Genomic DNA, 22,096 nt, shown 5'->3' on the forward strand with positions numbered 1-22,096 from the left:
ATTTGTTGATTAATCTCTCTCTTTTTTCATATTTCCTTCTTGTTTAAGCATGCTACTAAGTGTGTGTAGGCTTGTGTAGAGTGTTGGTGCCCGATGTGGTCATTCTATGCTATTCTATGCTCATTGTGTGCTTGATTAGAGTTGGATTAGTGATTGATTAGAGAGTAGTGCGTGATTGAGCTTGTGTGTGAGAGATTAGACGGAATGGTAGAGTAAGTAGTGTGCTCACTCCTCATAGCAACATCATACCCGCTCTGTAGCTTTCTTTGTGTGTAGGTTTCACCTTCTAATCCTCCATGTGGCACGCACAAGCCACTTGTGTGTTTCCATGCCCTAGCCGGATCCTACTCCTCGGATTGACATTATGTTGATGTCCTCCCTATGCTAGGATGACGTCCCAACAAAGGTCAATGGTTTAGACATTTCTGAAGCTTTAGATCCGCAATCCCCATACAAGGACTATACATCCATGTCCATATTAGGAGGTAGATTGTCTAACTATACTTCCTCTATAGGAGCTGACTTTAGAGTTAGGCTCCCATCATATATCTCTTTTAATTTTTTCCACAAGTGTCCTAGCCAGTCTTCTTCTACGAATGGAATTTCGTCTAAGGCATCTTCGTTGTCCGGCAGTATGAGTTCTGGCTCTTTTGTTTCAAGGTGAGGTTCTACCACCACTTCAGATTTTTCTTTATTGTTTCCTTCCACAAGCTCCTCATCTTTTGTCATACTTTCAAGCTTGGGTTTTTATTTTTCCAGCATCTCTTGTGTGATTCTTACCAAATTTTGATAAGCTTTAAGCTTAGCTGCTTCCATGTTTGGAGAAGGATAGTTTTTCCATTTTTTTTTTCATGTTTTGGCCTGCTTTAAGACCTGGTTGGTAGGATTCCAAGGCTCCATTAATAGGCTTAAAAATTTTGTCAACCAAAATTGATCCTCCAGATTTCATGATGGTTTCCTTGATTTCGCTTCCAGTTTCTTTCACCTTTTCCTGGAATAGCTTCTTTGCTTTCTCCTCAATTTCAGCCCTTTGTTTCTGTTTCTCATTTCATACCTTTTGTTTTTGCTTCGTTTGATCTTTTGAGAGGAAACTTTTGTATTTTTTGAATTATCAGAGGGGTTATATTTCTTTTTCTTAGACTGGGCTCTCATGATTACCTTGATTGGAACAATAGGTTCACTCTTAGATAAGCTACTAAGTATCACTTGGTTTACGTTCACTATTGTTTTATCTTTGTTTAAAGGATTTTTTGGACAATCTTTCGGGAAGTGCCCTCTCTTTTTGCAACATTGTATGCAATAAGCTTCAACTGGCTTGAGCTTCTTGTCAGGCTCTGGTCATTCATTTTTCCAATGATCATCTTCACCACCAGTTATGACAATTTCCAGTTCTTGGCTTGATCATGGGTCTTACCATAGGAGCTCTAACACCTTGATTAGCCACATAGTACATTGGTGCAAGCTCTGATGGAGCATAAGTCACAAGTTCTTCCATTGGTGGTGGATGTGAATTATACCGATTTCCTTCTACCATTATTGTAGATGGACTAGGCTCAGCATAGGGTGTAACAGACACTAGTGCTTGTTCATCTATGACTCCCTCTAGATGCATGTACTTTAGAAGCACTGCATTATGTCTTGAATATGGAGTTTGTTGACCCAACACGGGTTGAGGTATTTCCATACATATCGGTGGTCTTTGAGCTGGGGCCATGTTAGACTGATATCTGTACAGGGGTTGTCCTTTTGGCCTCATAGGCACGTATTGAACATTCCCATCATACTTTGGTCGGTAATAGCACTCATTAGTTTCATTGTTGGTCCATTTACCGTCGATTGCACACCATTTTTGCGGCCTAATTGATTGTCCCTATTGAGGTATCCCTTGTCCTGGTCCTCTCATAGGTGCTTTTTGCATGTTATTCATCATGTCATTCATCCTTTTGAGCATGTCTTCTATGGTTGAAAGTGGTGCTGCAGCAGCCATTCCTACTTGAGTTGGTTTAGTGGATGTTGTTTTCTCACTTTCGTTATCTTTAGGGACATCTTCTTCGTTGAAAATATCACAATTATCTCCTAAATCAATAGCATCTGACACACACTCTTCTAGGGCTGTATGCTTCTTGCTATATAGTATAGCATGAAGTTCTTTGTTTAGCAGTCCCTCTAGAAATAATGATGTTAGTCGTTCTTCTACACGTATCTCTAGTTTTGGGAACCTGGCAATGTATTGTTTCATTTGAGTTGCACAATCCCTAACAGACTCACCTTGTTTCAGTTAAAGCTATAGATTTGAGCTACCGTATTGTGTTTGATCCCCGTTTTGGAACAAGCAACTACAAATTATCCTTGAGCTAATGTATTCAAGTCCATGATTGACCTTGGTGAAATGTTTTGGAACCATGTCAATGTTTTTCCTTCTAATGTCATTCCAAACCCCTTGAATTGAGTATGGAAATTGATTATACGTTCTATTGTTAGTACTTGTTTAAAGCTTGCTAAGTGTTCGTATGGATCCCTAGATCCATTGTATTTGCTGACTCATTTCTAAAAATCAATTGATCTGACACGTCTATTTGGTTCAACTCCCGGTCTCCTGGAAGTTGGTCTTGTACCGAGTCCTTCAAAACAGTCTGTTGGAAATAGTGACTCATGTAGCCTTGGACGGGCCTTGGACTGGCTTTAGTGTCACCCGGTTTTCTTCGTGATGAGGTGGTTTCTGGTTTCTTAACATAACTCTCAAAAGATCTCTCATGGTGTTCGTCTCTTGGAATAGTTTTTGGTCCTTGGCCCAATATCCAATCCCTTATGGAGTACCCTTGGTATTTGTTTTGTTCCACCTCCTCAAGAGTCATCATAACAAAGTTATTGTTATAACAATCCCTAAACAGGTAGGTTGGTAGACCTGTTAAACCCTTATCTTTGATCTTGAAGATATAGATGATCTTTATGGGTGTTAATTGTCTTGATTTGTCATGCGAAGTCCACAAAAGATCCTTGATGTTTCTATCCTCCCAACAATAGACTCCGATCCTAGGATTGTCTGTACTAAGCCATTTCAAAGGCTTCAAATCAACTTGATCGTATTCCTCAAATTCTAAAGTTGGTGGTCCTTCTTTTGCTTCCATATCTGGAATTATGGTGTTTACTTTTAACCCCCATTTGTCTATCACGCTAGGGTTTTCAACTTGTAAATACTGAGTTCCATTTCTATCTATGTACATTTTTCCTTGTTTGTTTTCCCTAATTTCCTCTTCGAACTCAATACCATGGTCATCAATGCGAATAGCATATTCTTCGTTAAGATCCAGGTAAACCTGAGCTCCATGGAGATTAGTCTTATAAAATGAGAGTATATGCTTGTAGCGCATTGTTGTTTCGGTTTTTGAATGAGTCGAATAGGAAGACATTTCAGATGCTGAATCTGAAAAGGTGTCTGAGACTTCTTCAAGGATAGTGTGCAAGGGATTGCCTTGATTCACACTCTCTTCGGTGGATACTCTATTGGAGGTTTTTCCAAATATGCCTTGATTTTCTAGTACACGACTAGATCTAAGGTTCATAAAGACTTGTGAAGCCCTGGATAGAGTACTTAAACCATCAGATTGACTTGTTATCTACTTTTCCCAGTTGACTTGATTGCAACTTCTGTCAAGCTGCCAATTCCTTGTCTGCAACCTGATTCCTGTATCAATTCTGATCAAGTTTGCTATCCTTTCACAAAGACTGTATAGTTTTTGCTAACTATTACGATAGGTCTATGTGGATCACTTCAAATCCAGCTATGGGAGTCGGCAATTGAGACTTTCAGATTCCGCTTTTGCAAAAATCAAAGGACTAATCTGCAACCTGAGAACTGAGTAACCATGTACCAATTTGGATCCAATTGAGCCCAAAATTTCCCGGTGGCCTTGTATTATGTTGGTCTCACACTGTACAAGTTCAAAAGTCAAAATTGGTGTCTCTGTGTAGCAGTAGTAAATAATCTTGATTATTTACTTTTGTTAGTTTTTTACCCTTTTTAGCTTGGTTTTCCAAGTATACAACCTGTTAAGGTCCCTGGACAAGTTTCACTAAATTTGGACAAAATATGTTAAACTTTATCAACTGTTTCGTGTTTCTAGACTCTGATTCCAAGAATTTGGCTTAAGTCTCACTTTTATGATCCAAATTTCACCAAAATTGATTTGTGTGGTCTCAAGAACTCAAGCTACACTCAAATGACAAAAATCACCAAAAGCCAATCATTCATTGGCAAACAAATCACAACCGTTATAGCATCAAACGACATCCAAACGTTACGAAACTTCTAGGATATGTTTATAAGACCTAGGTACACATGCTTATGGTCTCAATCTCACTTTAGGTCAAGTGCAAAAATCATGCGATTATTAACAGCAGCAATGAGTTTTTAACCTAGTCGTTTTCGACCCAGAATGGATCTAAATGCTTAGCAATGATGCTCCAATACCTCGCCTATACTAAGTTTATGATTTTGAAGCTTAAATTCCTACTTATGATGAAATTAGGTTGCGGGTCGATGACGTCAAAAGCTACGGATTATCATGAAATGCTTACATCAATGTGTAGAGCTCTTACTTGTGGTTGCAACGCAACAGACTGCACTGCAATGTGACAACCGAGAAGGGAGTAAGAAGCACGAGAAAACCTTTCTGTGCAAAATCAAAGTTGTCAATGTTTATTCTACTCTCTTGGTTATTGTCAGCCATGTTAATTAAATTTATGTGTTTACTAAGTGTATGCTTTGGCAATTCAAATCCTTAGTTGCTATATACTTCTCTTAGCCTTTCAAAATAGGCACTTAAGTATCTACACCCACGTCTCGAATTGGTTAATTATAGAGAGTAGTAGAGTGGGTTTAACATAGCAGAGTTTCCGAGGGATAGCTCCTTTCAAACTTCTTATGGCTCAATAATGGTAAAGTTGTAGGCAAGTCTAAAAAGACTCCATTATTAAGACCAAAGCTCTCGAGGTGTGCACCATAACCCACATAGTGGGCTCAACAAAACCGATAATAGATCTCAATCCCACTTACCCTAATATAATTAACAAAATGAACCATTAATAGGCTACTTAAGGACCTCACCTCTCTTCTTAAGCAAGAAAAGAGAAACCAAATGCTCTGACGCTAATGTAATGAAAATGGCCTATGAACTTTGAGAGTAGCAGAATTAGGGAATTAGATAAAGCACTTCTATGAGATTACTTTGTCAGCATAGCGGGTGAACTTAATTGATGGTAGCAACATAAACATGGTACTTAGTTATCTTGGCATGAACAATACTTTTGCAAGAGAGAGAGTTTTGGTACAATACAATCTTTGTGTTCCTTGTGACCTAGATGATGCAATGAACATGGAAAGCTTCATGCATCATGAGCATAACATAATCTTTGTAGAAAGCATTAACTATCACAAGGCCTCAAACACCTTTGAAGGTGGAGAGAGCTAGTGGGGAATGAGGGTAGGGAAGAGGAAGAAGAAACATTCCATAAGAGAAAGAAATAGTTCCTCACTTATCATCACTCTTCTTGCTAGCATACATAATAGCATAGTAATGAAGATGGAGAAGATGGCAAGCTTAAGCATTGAAGCATGGCTCTTGGTTGGATTTTCATTCCATAGCCAAGAGTGTTGGTTTTAGGCTCTCACTTCTCACAAGCTTGAAGAAGGAGGTGGAGTTCCTCTACTTTCACCAAGTCAGAATGAATCCCCAAAATGAGTGTGTGTGTGTGTGTGTGTGTGTGTGATGTATACCCCCCCAACACACCCCTTTCTTGCTTGGGGTGAGTTCTACCTTTTTCTCATGCCTCAAGCTCATTGGACCCCCCTCCCCCTAGCCAATCACATGCAACATGCATTTCAAGTACATGGGTAGTCTTTGGACAAGTGTCATCCTTACCCCTTGGAGAGAGAGAGCTTGAAAATATCTAGATATTTGTTAAATGGAACTAGAAGCTCATTGAACCTCTCTTTAGCCCAACCAATAGCATTCAAGCACACCATGTGGCTAAGCATAGGGAGAGTTTGATATGTGTCCCATGTGCCCCTTGAAAAAAGGGTGCCCTTTGGGTGAGTGGGAGGTTAAGTCAAAGATTCCCCTAACTTTGGGGATTTCCCCTTCCTTTGTAGGGTCTCTTTTTGACTCAAGCACCTTACCTCCCATGCATAGGAAGCTTCTCAAGCACCTTCCTCATCAAGCATGACAAGCACCTCAAGCTTAGGTCGGGTTCCCACCCCTTGCTTAGGGTCAAAGGACTTTTAGCACTAACTATTGGAGGTCTTTATTGAAGCTAACCCTAAGGTCTTTTAAGCTCCATTAGATGGACATTGCTCTTTGATAGACTACCTCCTTTTGGACCCGTTGGAAAGGGGGAAGTGGAAAAACCACCAGCACATAAACTCGATGCCTCTATATAGCCCAGTAATCTCACAGCACCCCTATCCCCTAGCAAACACATACCATGATACACAATTTGCAAACAGCTATTGTCCAAGCCCAATCCCGACCAACCCCAGACTATACGCACTCAGTTGCAAAGCATACGCCCATGACTCCCATATACAATTGTTTTAGGGTAACATTACTCAAAGATAATATGTCAAGATTGATTGATCGACACACACTTTTGGAGGTTCTCTAGCAATAGATTCATGCACTCAGATACACAAGAAAATATATTAGCATTTAGGGTGATGTCGAGATTACAAAAGCTGTAGTTATCTATAAGAGAGCATATAAGAATGGATTATGCGTCTTTATGTGTACCGCCCTTCAAAAGCAATCAAAGGCATTTCCTCGATCTCCCACTAGCTTTCTGGTTTCTACAGTAGTCACCCGAAATCGATGATGCCGTTTTCTCTTGCCGCAAGTTGTGCCCTTCACCTTCTTTGCCCTGCTCACGATGATTCTCCAATGGCTCTTCTCTGCCTCGTTTAGGTTTATCGAAAGACCCTTGGCGGCGTCCCTTCCCTCTGCCTTCAAACAGTCCCCTTGATGGCTCCAACTCCAACTGTTGCGCAGCCCTCAGTCCTCAACTCCTTCTTGCTCACGCCCCTCGGCCCTCCTCTTTCGTATTGAGCAACCCCTACAAGTAGGCCCCATTGTCTGACAACGACCAACCGGCCCCTCCAGTGCAGTCAACGGCCCTCTGGCCCTCCTTTTCAAGGGCGGCTTTCCTCAAGCCACGCCCCCTTCTTCATGCACCCCCGCTTCAAGCCATCACTGGCGGCTGCTCCTGCTCTACCAGCCCACCCCTCACTGCAATATGGCCGCGAGCTGCAGCTGTGGCCAATAGCGACCTCGCTATTGGTCACCTTCCTCTGCAAAACTGACCCGCCTCCCCTATGGCGCTGCTCACTGGCTGCAGCCCATCCATGCACTTAATCGGTCCGCGCGGCCTCCTCAATCCAAATGTGGCGCTGCCCTCCCATCATGCATGGCCCCAAGTGGCGGCCCTTTCCCTGCACATGCTCCGCCTTCTCCTCATGCATTCCTCCAGGTGGCGAACCTTCCCCTTCAGCCCCTCGTCGACTGCAGCAACCCGTTTTTTTATTATTTTATAATAGCTTAAAAAAGCTTTTGTGGGCTTGGCCCCCTTGCACACGCCGCAACCGTCGACCTTCAAATGTCGATCAAGAAAACCCCAATCGGGACATCCCTTTGCATAGCCTTGACTTCTCAGGTCCCATTGTCTCATAAAACACCTTAATGTGGCTCACCGCTCCGGGAAGCACACAATCGTTATGAGGACCAACGAACTGTGCCGCAATCTGATAGAACTCTTTTCGCACAACATATCCCGGATGAAAATCATCACACCAAGAATGGCCTGGCTACCATGGCCGTTGACAAACTGGAGCCGAGCTACTAGCCCTTGACTTTCAAGAATTCAAAGAGGTTCGAAACCGTCGGAATGGTGCCCTCATTTTGCAACATTACAGCATGAACTGACAGAGGTACCCATCAATCTTCTCAATACCTTTGAGCCTCCTGATCAATGGTGTCGAAAGCCATACGAGCCCTGTCATATGCCATATCTTACATACACATCCTGGCCAATAGTGTGTCCTACAGACATCCTGCACAAAATCCCATATCATAAACTTCATGGCACGTGCATCCAGCATCCCTTGCCTCGTTCCCAACCTTGTGATATAAGCATTTGCTCCTGCCACCTGTGATAGCAAAAAAAACACTTGCAATTTTGACTAGCGAGTGCTCCAACTCGGTGTACCTGGCTCCATCAAATATCTACTCAAGGTCCTTGCCATTTGCATGTAAATTGCCATGTCTCGACTTCCTGCACTTCCCTAGCTCGACATAGTTTGGCTGTACCACCGTATTGAGATGTAACCATCTCTCCTCTTAGTCCCTTGTTGAGATAAGTCTAGAAGCACTTATTGCACATTGCTCCTTAATAGACTGTCTCCTTTTGGACCCCTATTGAGATGCAACCATCTCTCCTTTTGGTCCCCTGTTGAGATAGTTCTAGAAGCACATGTCTCTATTCTAACTCTTGTTCCCGTTTATTCTCCCACATTAAATGATCAGTTTAGTATGAGAGAATCATTTGGGTTAGCTAGATATTAGATTTTATGACATTGCTAGAGGGCAAAAACATGCATCGGACGTAGAAGTTGTAAAGGACTTCTTTGGATGGCTGGCCACTTAAGTCATAACAAAGGCCCTTATTGCCTTCGAGGAAAGACATCCATGGCGCTCCTGCTTGCTCTGGCTCATGAAAAGCTTGAATACATGTGAGCAGCATTCTGCAAATCTTATATAACATGGCACATGATAGGTCAAGGAGGCTCTTGAAGAAAGTCATGGCACCCATTAGGGTTTTCACCATGTATTTCTCTGTTGGTGTTCCCTACTCTGGAGCTCGCAATCGTGGATAGTTTAGCCATGTAGGCCGCTTCTTTTTTAGTGCTTCAAATGCTTGCCATGTCCTTACCCTTGGTACATGATAGAATGTTGGGTCTTTCTGAAGGGTTGTAGGTGCTATTGTGAACAGAATCAGATATCTCGGATTCTTGTTCAACCAACACTTTCTCCACTCCACTTGGGGTGGACATCTTCTGAGCCTTCTGTCTACATATCCTTATATAATCTATTTAGGGATTTTTATAACGATAACTTTGTTATGATGAGTCCTGAGGAGGTAGAACAAACCAAATACCAAGGGTACTCTATAAGAGATTGGATATTGGACCAAGGACCAGAAACTATTCCAAGAGAGGAACTCCGCGAGAGATCTTTTGGGAGCAATGTTAAAAAATTCAAACCTACTCATCACAAAGAAAATCAAGTGACATTAAAGCCAGTCCAGGGATACATGAGTCACTATTTCTAACAGATTGGTTTGAAGAACTCGAGATAGGACCAACTGCCATAAGAGTTGGAGCTAAGCCAAACAGACATGTCAGACTAGCAAGCTTCAAGAAGTGCTAAGAGCAGAACACATATTTGATTTCCATACTCAATTTGAGGGATTTGGAATGACTTTAGAAGGAAAAGGTTTAACATGGTTCCAAAAGATTCCACCAAGGTCAATCATGGATTTAAATTAATTAGCTCAGGGATTTGTAGCTGCATGTTCCAAAATTGGGATCAAACATAATACGGTAGCTCAAATCTATAGCTTCAAACAAAAACACGGTTAGTCCGTTAGGGATTGTGCAACTAGGATGAAGCAATACATTGCAAGATGCCCAGAATTAGAAATACCAGCAGAAGAAATATTAGTGTCATTGTTTCTAGAAGGATTTTTCAACAAAGAGCTTCATGCTATATTGTATAGCAAGAAGCATATGACCCTAGAAGAGTGTGTATCATATGCTATTAACTTGGGTGATAATTATGATATTTTCAATGAAGAAGATGTCCCTAAGGATAGTTAGAGTGAGAAAATAGCATCCTCAAAACCAACACAAGTGGGAACAACTGCTACAACACCACTTGCAGCCATAGAAGACATGCTCAAAAGGATGAACAAAATGATGAATAATATGCAAAAAGCACCTATGAGAGGACCAGTGCAAGGGTTACCTCAACAAGAACAACCAATTAGGCCACAAAAATGGTGTGCTATTGAGGGTAATTGGAGAAACCATGAGACAAATGAGTGTATTACCGACCAAAGTACAATGAAAATGTTAAATATTATCCCATGAGGCCACAAGGACAACCCATGTACAGATATCAGTCTAATATGGCTCCAGCACAAAGACCGCCGATGGGTATGGAAAGACCACAACCAGTGTTGGGTCAACAATCTCCATATCCTTGACGTAATGCATTGCATGTAAAGTACATGCATTTAGAAGGAGTCATAGATGAACAAGCACTAGTGCTTGTACACCTTATGTTGAGCCTAGTCAATCTACCATAATGGTAGAAGGGGAGTGGTACAATTCACATCTACCATCAATGGAAGAACCTCTGAATTATGCTACACCAGAGCTTACACCGATGTACGATATAGATAATCCAGGTGTTAGACCTCCTATGGTAAGACCTATGATTAAGCCAAGGATTGGAAACTACCATAATTGTGGTGCAGATGATCATTGGAAAAATGAATGCCCAGAACCCGACAAAAACATTAAGCCAATTGAAGCTTTGTGTGCACAATGTTGCAAAAAGGGTTGGCACTTCCGTGAAGACTGTCCAAAAAATCCGTTAAACAAGGGAAAAGCATTGGTGAATGTAGTCCAAGTGATACCTATTAGCTCTTTGAAACGTGAACCTATTGTTCCAATCAAGGTGATCACTAGATCCCAAGCTAAGAAAAAGAAACATAACTCCTTTGATGAATCAGAGAATACTAAAATTTCCTCTCAAAAGACCATGAAAAGAAGAAGTCAAAGGTATGAGATGAGAAAACAGAAACAAAGGGATGAAATTGAAGAAAAAGCCAAGAAACTATTCTAGTAAAAATTGAAAGAAACTGGGAGTGGAATCAAAGAACCACAATGAAATCTGGAGGATCAATTTTGGTAGATAAAATTTTTGAGCCAATCAATGCACCCTTGGAAGCTTTCCAAGAGGGACTTAATGCACGCCAAAATATGGAAAACAAATGGAAAAACTATCCTTCTCCAAATATGGAAGTAGCTAAGCTTGAAGTTTATCAAATAATTATTCAAAAGAGATGCTGGAAAAACAAAAAGCCAAGCTTGAGAGTATAGCAAAACCGGAGAAGCTTGTGGTAGAAACCAAAAAAGAGAAATCCAAAGTGGTGGTAGAACCCCACCTTGAAACTAAAGAGCCAAAACTCATAGTGCCTGATAGTGAAGATGCTTTAAATGGAATTCCATTTGTGAAGGAAGACTGGCCAGGACAGTTTTGAGAGAAAGTAAGAGAGATCAATGATGGGAGCATAACTTTGAAGTCAGATCCTCTAGAGGAAGTTTAGTTAGACAATTTACCTCTTGATATAGACAATGATATCCAATCCTTGTATGGGGACTGCGGATCTAAATCATAAGGAATGTTTAAACCATTGACTCTAAAAACACTACCCTCTTACTTGGGAGATAACAAAGATGAATCCATATTGTGCAAAACTACTCAGGTAAAAAGAGCGAAACAAACCCTAGAGATGAAGAACATCCATTCAATCATGTCAGCAAACATTCAATGTACTCTTACCTTGGGAGAACTATTAAAAATCATATCATATTTATGGAATGATTTACAAAAACTCTAGAGAAGGTGGGGATAATAGGGCTAATCGCAAAAATTTTGGGGAGATTAAAAAATGAGCTGGATAATGTTGGGGGGTCCCATCATTGCAATAGCTCCAATGACCAACAAAATTATCAATCCACAGGGATGAGCTACCCGGCTAGGTCATGGAAACACTTACACGGTTAGTGAGCTAATTGTGGCAACACAAATGGTTAACTCTATAAAGTGAGCTTCTCGGCCTATGGAGGAGCTAAGCCGCAATGAAGGGCAATCTCCATATCCACTTCTCTTCACCTCTAATCAACCCAATCACACACACTACAATTGCAAGATGCACACAACACTAATCCTATCATGCCACACACTAATTGCAAGCACACACACATAGATCTATCGAGCACCACACTCCAATCAAACTTACATGCACACACAAGCAAAAGAGGGCAATCACACAAGATTAGAGAGGGATTAACCACTAATTAGTTAAGATCTATAAATTTAAGCATGAGAGAGGCATAGTGAAAGAGAATAAATCATTGATTAGTGTTAATCAAGTCTCATGAGCAAGGAGAAGCTCAAGCATAGCCATGTACACACCTCAAGAGCTCTCACCAAAGAGTGCTCTCAACAAATGAGCTTGAGAACCTTAATTTCCTTTACACATTGCCTTATGTACCTAGGGTAAAAATATGCAATGTCCGGGCACCCAAGGCCTTTAGGGCTCCACCACTTACTGAATCTGCTACCTAGGCACATTAAATGACCTATTCTTTACAGCTTGGAACTCCCATTGAGCCCGTAACACATTAAAATATACAATGGCTTAAAATAAATCGGGAATTTACAATACATGACCATTTCGGGAAAATGTGAAAAATGTGTAACTCCAACCTTTACTGCTTCTTTGCATTCATCCTCGATGTGCATCCGTATGTCTTCGGGCTTTAACAGCTGCTATTATTTGATGTTGACTCAGTTAACATTCCCCCCTTCTGATTTTAGTGCTCATCCTCGAGCGCTGTTGAAAAGTGTCGGTGGAGGCAATGGAAGGTTTTTGATGGGCTGATTTCTTCAATTGTTGTTGAATTTGTTGATGAGGTTCAGTTTTCTGCAGCATCTTCATTGGTCCAAATATGTCTGTTGTGAGAGATGATGTTGCATTTTTCTGATGTAATAGCATAATGATGAGGTTATTGTTTATTTATGAAAAGTATGTACAAGGGAAGTAGAATGATGAGGTTCTAAATTAAGGTCTAATACGTGGATGACCAAAGGGAAAAAATCCAGTGGGAAAAAAGTGCCTTCGGGATACACGCATTATTGGAGTATTTATTAGCATAGATCACGATATTAACAAAGTACTCAAGGGAATATTTGTTGATGGATATGGAATTAAAAAGGCAGAAAATATGAAAGGGTAACATGATGGAACATTGGTTTACTTGTTGTAGTCCACTCAAGGTGCATAGGTGGAAGCAAAAAAGAGTGTCTAATGCATATGTCCAATGGTGGGACATCCTATTTATGCATACATAGAAATGCATGGAAAACAATATGCTGTGCAAGAAAGATTTTGAGGGGTTCTTCAAAAAGATGGTGTAGCTATAAAAGCATATGACATGGCTTTGCAAGCTAGCACCCCTTTAAGAATGGTTTTTGTTGACGAGGATCTGTGCTCTCATCTTACTGTGCATAGTGCGTGAGTGTCGAACTCTACGACACTCCACCAATTGTAAGTTAATAGACTTCGACTCTTATGCTCATGTCATCCAGCATGAGCGACATGACTTTAGATATGCTCAACTCTTCCAGCTTGACAGTAAGCCTAATAACTACAACTCTTAGCATAGATTTTAATATGACTTGAAGCTTTGGGACTAATGCTTTGCTCATTTATGGCTCAACAACCTGACTCTGGCTATGTCAAAGAGTGTTTTTTGTACCCTGGCAACTTGACTTTTTACATTCTTGAGTTTACTACAAACGTTTCTTCAGGTAAAAGTAAGCTTGAATCTTCAAAAAGAGGATTAGTGAAGGACCAAGTTGGCATTGAAGGTTTATTTTGCCATACCTGTTTTATCATCTTTGAATCTGCATTCTTGTTGGTTGGGTTGTCCTTCTTTGACTATGAAGACTCCATTAACTGTTTGATTCTCCAATTAGGCCGGTTGATAGGATTCTTTGATGTTGTTGTAGGCCTCTATTCATTGTTGACATTTGGCTTTTGATTAGGAGCATTGGAAGACTTAGGAATCCAAATCTCTTGATAACCTTTGTATCTCCATTGTTGACTTTGCTTCGTTCTCGGTCTTGTTGAGTTCTTGAGATCTCCATGCAGGTCTGGTTTAGTTGCAGTTGGCTTGTGGTTGACTGATAGCCAAAGTTTTGTATAACCTACGTAGAATCCTTGTCTAAGAGGAAGATTCTTTGAGGTCCGTCTTTGTTCAATATCCTCGTGAGAGTTGTGGTAGACTTCAACATCTTTCAATAATATTCTATTGTATACATGCTTCTTAGGTATCCTAGGATATTGTCGAGGTTGATACCTTGTGGGCCTTCTCTCTTGGGAGGGACTTGACATTATTTCATATGCTCTAACTTGTGGTTTTGGTACCCATATATGTCTGTTACCTCTATAGTATTGCTATCCATTCCATGTGTTTGTCTTTTTGTGTTGATTTCCTGTCTTTAATCCAAACCGGATCATTGACTTTGACTAAACTGATCGGAACAAACACTTGCTTGACTTTACTTTGCTTTCTTGAGTACTTTGACTGAAATATCTTTGCTTTTCTGGGTGTCTCCTTAGAGGTTTCAGTTGGGTCAGCAATTGACTTGAAGTTTTGAAAGCCTTTCTTGCTTGAAGAAGCTGATCCATGAGGGTTCTTTGATGTAGATGGATATGCTATCACACCTTCTTTGCTAATCGGTGGAAGTTCCACTTTAGCTTTACCTTTGTTTGCAATATTTGTCTTTGCTTCTTGTGACTTTTGTAGCTCTGAATCTAGCATTAACGACACTTGTAATTGTTGTTGGCTATCTCTTGGAAAAGAGAGTATTAGCATTGTATCTTCTTTGTAGACCTTGTGTTGATCTAACCACTGATGTCCAAGGATGACATCTGCATGCATGTACTTTGAAGGCTTCACCTGAAACTTTACCTGCTCTTCATGATGTTGGATGCTAAGGGTAGCAACCATTTCTTCTTGACTTGTATGCATAATAGCATTGTTTTGCTCTCATGTTTGTATAGAGTAATCTCTAGAATGCTCTGGATGTTGTGTGCAACCATATTGCACTTTGCTTATTTATCCAGTAGAGCATTGCATCTACCACTTGCTCCTTTTATACTACTGAGAACTATAGCTATTCTCATTGTTGACTCTATTGAAGATCTTTGTCTTGCTTTTGCCATGGTCTCATCTTGATCTAACTGTGTCTCTATGGAGAGTGGCTTGAGACTTTGTCTTCCAATCTGACTTACATCAGCTGATTTAACTGGCAATGCCTGGATCTTTGGACTTCCTATTTCTTCCTTGTTGTTTGCAACCATGTTCTTCTTAACTTCTGGCTTTGGTGGCATTCTTTGCTCAATAGATATCGTGGTTGCTCTTTGCTCTATTTGATTTGCACTGGCTATTGCCTGATTTTCTTTAATCTCTTCTAAAGTTCTGTTTGATGGAGATGAATCATCTTCAATAAGCTTTGTTTTGGCATCAATCTCCAATCTAACTATGCTTGAGGACTTTGTGCTGTCGTCCGCGGGTGACCAGTCTTGGTCTTCATTCTTTGTTGTATTTGAAGTCTCCATCATGTTTGAATTTTGTACCTCTAACATCTTCTGGGCCATTGGCATTCCCATTATGATGTTGATAGCCGTTTTTTTCGGCTCTTTGTAATTGCCACAGTGAGTTACCTCACCCTACCAAAATCACCCAAACACTGTGGCTATCCCTACCATTTCACTGTACATAGGCGTGCGTGAGTCACGGGACTTTTCCCATATCTTCTTAAAAACCCTCAGCTAGCTAGTCACTGGGCTAGGTGAGCCAAATAAAAATAAAAAAATAAAAAAAATAAAAATAAAAGTATATTATGACCTCTTTGTGTGTAAATATTTCATTGTATATATGGCCTAAATATAGGGATTTTTTATAATTATTTTGGTATTTTATTTAAATATTTCTACTTAGGTGTGTGTTTTATTAAACCTATGTACACCTTCTTTCATCCTCTTACACCATAATTATATATATATATATATATATATATAAATTATTTTTATTTTTATTTTTTTTTGCCAATATGTACATACTCTAACCTCATATTTTTCCTTTATACAAATCACTCCCACATTTTCACCCTCACCCTCGTGAAAACAAAAAATTGATTTCTACTCATTGGTTACTTTTATTATATTATTTACTTGCATACATTTTCCTCTTTCACCCAAAATAATTCAAGGAGGGACCATATCATATGATTCCAATATCTTTCCATATCCATAACTCCTCCATATTTTTATTATTATTTTTACTCATTATTCTAACACCATGTGCTCATTGAGCTAAAGTCCATGAATAGTCCATACACTAGTCCCACCATGTATATATTTCTTATTTCACCAATAATCCTCCTCCATGCATGGGTCAAGGGCAACTTGAATGCTTTGTATTATAATATGACAAAGGAGGGGCTCACTCTTGGATGCATTGTAAAAATTCAACAAAGGAGGGGACCACTAAAAGACTTTTGCAGGCATAAAAAACAGGCTTTTTGGTGAGAATTTTGGCACCTATCTCCACTCCGAATTTGGAGCGGTGGTCAAAATAGAAAATGTAGCCCACGCTCTGAATAATCACCCCAAATTTTTTCATGATTTTTGGAGCTACCAGCTGTGAGCTATGATTTTTTTAGTGGACCCCAGTTTTCCCATGCTATGCAGCCACACTCTCTCTTCCACTTTATCATTTTCCTCTTTCACACACACTTCTCCACTCATCATCCCCATCTCTCTCACCACTCCTCTCTGCACACTACTCACCTTCTCCTCAACCTTGAAGAATAAGAGAAACCATGGTGAACTCATACCTCCCACACACAATTCCATTCCAAAATTGACCACCTAGTCTCATTTTTCCTCCTCCAAATTACCCATATCTATCAAAAAACCACAAAATTCAGCCTCTTCTCTTAAAAAACAGCATCATGGTGGTTGATTACTCAGCTTCAATTACCTTGGCTCTCAAGGAAGGTCAAGAGTGGAGAAAAAATGTACCGTCAAAGCTAGTGGACCGTCAACAAGCGTCAAAATTGGCTCTACTCAAGACACTTGGAGCATCAACCTTGTAAGAAATCCACCTTTTCTTACCTCTTAAGAGTTTTTCTTCCTTATTTGTATCCTACATGGATACTCCCATTGTAAATATTCAATTCCATTTGTAAATTAATACTAACTCTACTAACACTAACCCACTATGAAAAGTCCTATCACCTCCATTTCTCTCCTCTCTCTTTCCCCACCAACTTCTTGATAATTCCAAGCAAAAGAAATTAGATAAATTGCTGAAAATCTAACCCAACCATGGTTAGAGGAGTAACCCTAGCCTTCAAAATTGCTATAAAAGGAGGGTGTAGCTAGCATAAAAAGAGGGAAGCCATAAGCAAGAGCACTATGCTATAGCTTGAGAAGCCAAGCTCAACCTCTCTAGAAGGAGCTCTTGAGTGGAAGCTCATTGTCTTCTGCATGTGCATGTGTTGTAATAGGGGATTAGCAAGGGAAATCTATGCCATTGTAAGAGAGAGAGTGATCATTCAATTGAGAGTAGGAAATCTATCATTTCTCCTACTAGTGTAAGCCCAACATTCGCTGAATCAAGGAGGGTGGATTTGGACTAATCTTGGATATTTTGTCTCCCTTCCAACGTGAAGTAATGGACAACAATGATGCGTAAGTGTCTTGGTGTTTTTTTTTAAAGTTCTTGATAGCTTGTCTCTGGTGTTGTCATCAATCTAGCCATAAATCCCACATACTGTAAGAGGGCGACAGGGTGGAGAGGACTCCCCTGGCCTTAAGACAGTGATTGGGGTGGCTTTTCTAGTGATGTGTTGTGGTGAAATTTACGCAAGCTATGTTGAACAAGTACTAATCTCACTTTGATTTGTCATGACAGATTTGTAAGAAGGTATTAATGCAACAAGCACCCCCTCCCCCTTTCTCTCTCTTTCTTAAATATATAGTTGTGTTTGCTTGATCATCGCCGATACATTTCAAAGCAGCCCGAGCACTATCTCTCTCTCTCTATCTCTCTCTCTCTATCTCTCTCTCTCTATCTCTCTCTCTCTCGTGTTTTAGTGTGTGAGAGTATTCCATTGGTGTTAGGGTTAGTGTAAATTCCTTGCTTGTTTGTGGGTTGCTCTAACGATTCTCCTCTTTTGCGTCCTAGTTCGCTCTTAAACTAGGTGGTGCCCCTTGTGTAGTTGGGATTTGGCGGTGGGTTTGTTGTTTTGGTTTGTGTTGTGTTGTACCCCAGCCCCATTGAGCAGCACGGGAGCCTTGAAGGGTGTCTAGAGGCCACTCTTCTTGTTGCCCGCCCCGGACCGCCTCAAATTGGTGCCCCCACGGAGGACGGCTTGTGTATTTTTGTGTAGAATCAACCTTTAGCATAGTCAAGTAGTTTGCATGAATCACGAAGCTTTGTATGATCCCTTCATTCCCATTGCAAGGCAAAAGGTACACATAATTGTTAGTACTAAGTTGCAATTTCAACGTGTCATTCGTAGAATTTTAGGTCCTCATAGGTTGGCCGAGATAAACGCTTCAGTAAATCCTTTTATTTTGCCTCTCATTAGGTACGACCTTAGTTTGGACGTCTATATTTTTGTTTTGTTTTAAGCATTAGGACATGCATAGGCCATGGATAATGGCCCAGGAATAGAGGTTTTTCCCTTTCATTTTACTTCACACATTAGAATAAACGTTGCAATTAGTAGAAAGATCCATTTTCAACAACGAATGGTGTTCATGTTTGGTGCCCAAAGAGCAGGAGAAATTCTTGCATCACCAAACCCTGTCATTCTACCTCTCATCAACTACCACACTTCTTTTGATGTACATGTGTTCATTTTATTTTAAAATGAAGTGCAGCCCGGCAAAGTAGTGTGTATGTTTGTTTTTTCTTTGTCCAAGTTGTTACAAGAAACAAAAAAACGATCATTTGTTCTAACTGGGAATGTGTGTGCAGTGAAAGTTCAATCCTTAGAGATCTAGCTCTATTACCAATTGAGTTGCAGGAGCAAGTAGTAAGGCGTCTCCCTCATAACAAGAGGGTGGTGAAGTTAAGACGGAAGGTCCTACGCGTTGATTCCATTTTCCTCTTGTTGTTGGGCACTAAGGAAGACCGCGCATTCATCCAACTAGTGTGTGCCCTAAGATTGGTAAATAGAGTGAAATTTGGCATTTGGCGAGTGCATTTCACCATTGAGGAAGACTCTTCAGGAAACTTGCGGCCAGAGTTCATGCTTCATAGACTCACATTTGGTGAATTTTTCCCTCATTTGCATCTTATTAATAGTCTTCCTTTCGCTTTCAACAAAGGAGATAGGGAGCTATTCAGAGCTTGTCTTAATAAAGAGAGCATAGAGAAGATTGCAAATTTGTATAAATTCTCATCCTTCTCTACTTTCTATGACACTTTGTTCATAGAGACATTGTAAATCTCTTTATGCTTTTGAATGATTTAACCATAATCCTAAGGAGTTTTTGTCCAGGAATTTTGTAGCACAAGTGGAGTCTTTAAATCTTGCAAACTTGATTGGACTTGATGAGGATGTTCTTTATGAAATTGTGAGAAGGTTGCCTCACTCCGACTGTGTGGAACTCGAAGGAAAGGAGCTCCTAGTCAATTGCTACTTTCTCACGGCCTTCGACGAGCATGAAGATCTAGTTTTTATACAAACCACTTGTGCATTGGGAATTGTAGAGCAAGTGCAATTTATCACTTGGGACGTGGTTGCTCTTTTGGATCCAGAAAAGGAAGTTCTAGAGATTTCTGTTTATCGCCTTAGCTTTGAAGAATTTCAACCCTTCTTAGAGCTCATCAATAGTCTACCCTTTTGTTTTGATCAAACAAATCGAGACCTTATTGAAGCTTGGATAGCTGAAGAAGAAAACCTAGAGTGGTATTTTCTCACTTCTTCATTTGCAGGCGAGTGGTTCTAGATCTCTATTGTATCCCTTATTGTAACTCGTATTGTAATCTTTCATAATAATGGAGAGCCAACGCCAAATGTCTGGATATCCTCTTTTCTTTGGAGAGCCTGGAGAGGATGCAGAATTATTTTTAGCAAATTTCAAGATGTCTTGCCGTATCAAGAGGATAGTAACCGATCAAGAACGTGTAGAAATGTTTGAGGTGGTCCTTAGGAAAGATGCTAGTACTTGGTTTGACTCTTTGCCTGAGGAAGTTAAGGGGAATTACACAGAAGTTTTGAATCGTTTTAAGAGATACTTCTTTGATCCCCAAAACACTCAAAAACTATGGCAAGACATTGTTTCTCATAAGCAAAAAGACTTAGATGACTACTACTTGTACAAGCAAGAGTTTCTACGTCTTTGGGCTCTATGGATACGAAATGTTGCTAACCCTGGTGATGGTGCAGAATTTTTAAAGAAGGAGAGGTTCATAGCCGGACTCTTTCCTGACCTTAAGGTAAAAGTTGAGGCGGGTGCACCTGCTACTTTTGATGCAGCTGAAACTAGGGCTGCTGAGAAGTATAGGAAACTCAAGTGCTTAAGGGGAGAGGTTCCAATAGAAGGTCTTAGACCCAAAGGTAAGTCACAAGCATCAACATCGAGGGAGCTTCCTGAGGTAACGGCGGAAGTAATTGAGAAGTTAAACGAATCTTTAAGCAGCCTGTCAATTCACCTTGCACAAGCTGTAGGTCCAAAGGGACAAGCAAAGAAGTCTGAAGAGCGAGATCCACGACCTAGGAGAGTCTTGCAATGTTGGAATTGCGGAGAGTCTGGACATGGGATGTATAATTGTCCTTGGCCCCGTGGGGAGCCAGGGAGGCCTAACTTGAATTACCCAGTGATGAATGCAGGTGAAGGAACTGGTCAACAACCAAGGCTTCTACAAAGGCCAAATGGACCAAGACCACCTCCACAAGGGGTAGAAGGAGTTCCACCTTTGCCAGATCCAAATGTGCATGTGGTAGAGGTGACAAATTCAAATGAGGTTGACATGGAAGCCAATGGAATTAAGCGTGGCCGAGGAAAAGGTAAAGAGAAAGAAGGAGTCACATCACAGAGTGACCATGGACAAGGCAAGAAGGCAAAAGAGACCAAGGAAGCTAAGAGGACTCGACGTCGTATCAATCTCCAAGACTTCCCTCTTGGACATGGTATGGCTCCGTACAACTTGTTGGAAGACATGAGAGGTAAGGGTTCTGATATTTCATGGCCTCAATTTCTTGCATTATGTCCACAAGTTAGGAGGGATTTAACAAGGGCAGTTAGCACTAGGAGAAAGGTAAAAGAGAGTGTGCCTGTTGTAAAAATTGCACAAGCTGAAATGAATGAGGACATTACACCGGTGCTAGACTGTTACATCAAAGGGAGATTGGTTAGGAAAGGTCTAGTGGATGGGGGTGCACAAATTTGCATCATGACAGAGGGACTCATGCAAAAACTAGGCATGCACATCCATGAGACACCTGAAATTAGGGTCAAGATGGCAAACAATAGCAAGGCTAGGTGCGTAGGCATTTGTAAAAATGTTTTTGTGGAGACCTTTGGCATTAAGAAGGCAGTGGATTTCTATGTCATGTCTACCAAGGGAAATGGTTACCCATTTATCCTAGGAAGACCATGGCTAATGAAAATGCGAGCTTTGCAGGATTGGGAGAGTGGAAAGCTAATTTGCAGGAATGACAATCACAAGAAGGTTGTCTTTGACATGAAGGAGCAACGCCAAGAGGAGCTCCATGAAGAATCATCTCAAAGTGAGACGGAAGAAGGTTGGACCGATAGCACTTCAGAAGAAGAAAGTAGCGGCAGCATTACTGAAGAGGAGTCTTCCATCGAAGTCATGGGGGTAAGGTTTAAGCCAAGCAACCAAGAGACCTCTTGTCAAGGCTTGGAGGAGGTAGGTCCTCAAGAGAACGAAGGTGATCAAGATGAAGGGATGTTGGAAGGTATGCTATCAACAACACTTACAAAGGATGAAAGAGAGGAGTTTAAATGTGTGCTAAGGAAGTTTCCTAGGCTTTTTGCGAAAGACTACACCGACGTGCGTGGAGTAGATGTTGTTCAACACAAGATTGAGTTGAAGCCAGAGGCCACACTTAAGGCTCAAAAGCTACGAAGGCTAGGAGTC

This window comes from Adiantum capillus-veneris, chromosome 5, assembly GCF_014529385.1.
Source record: "Adiantum capillus-veneris isolate H3 chromosome 5, ASM1452938v2, whole genome shotgun sequence".
In the NCBI taxonomy this organism is placed as follows: Eukaryota; Viridiplantae; Streptophyta; class Polypodiopsida; order Polypodiales; family Pteridaceae; genus Adiantum; species Adiantum capillus-veneris.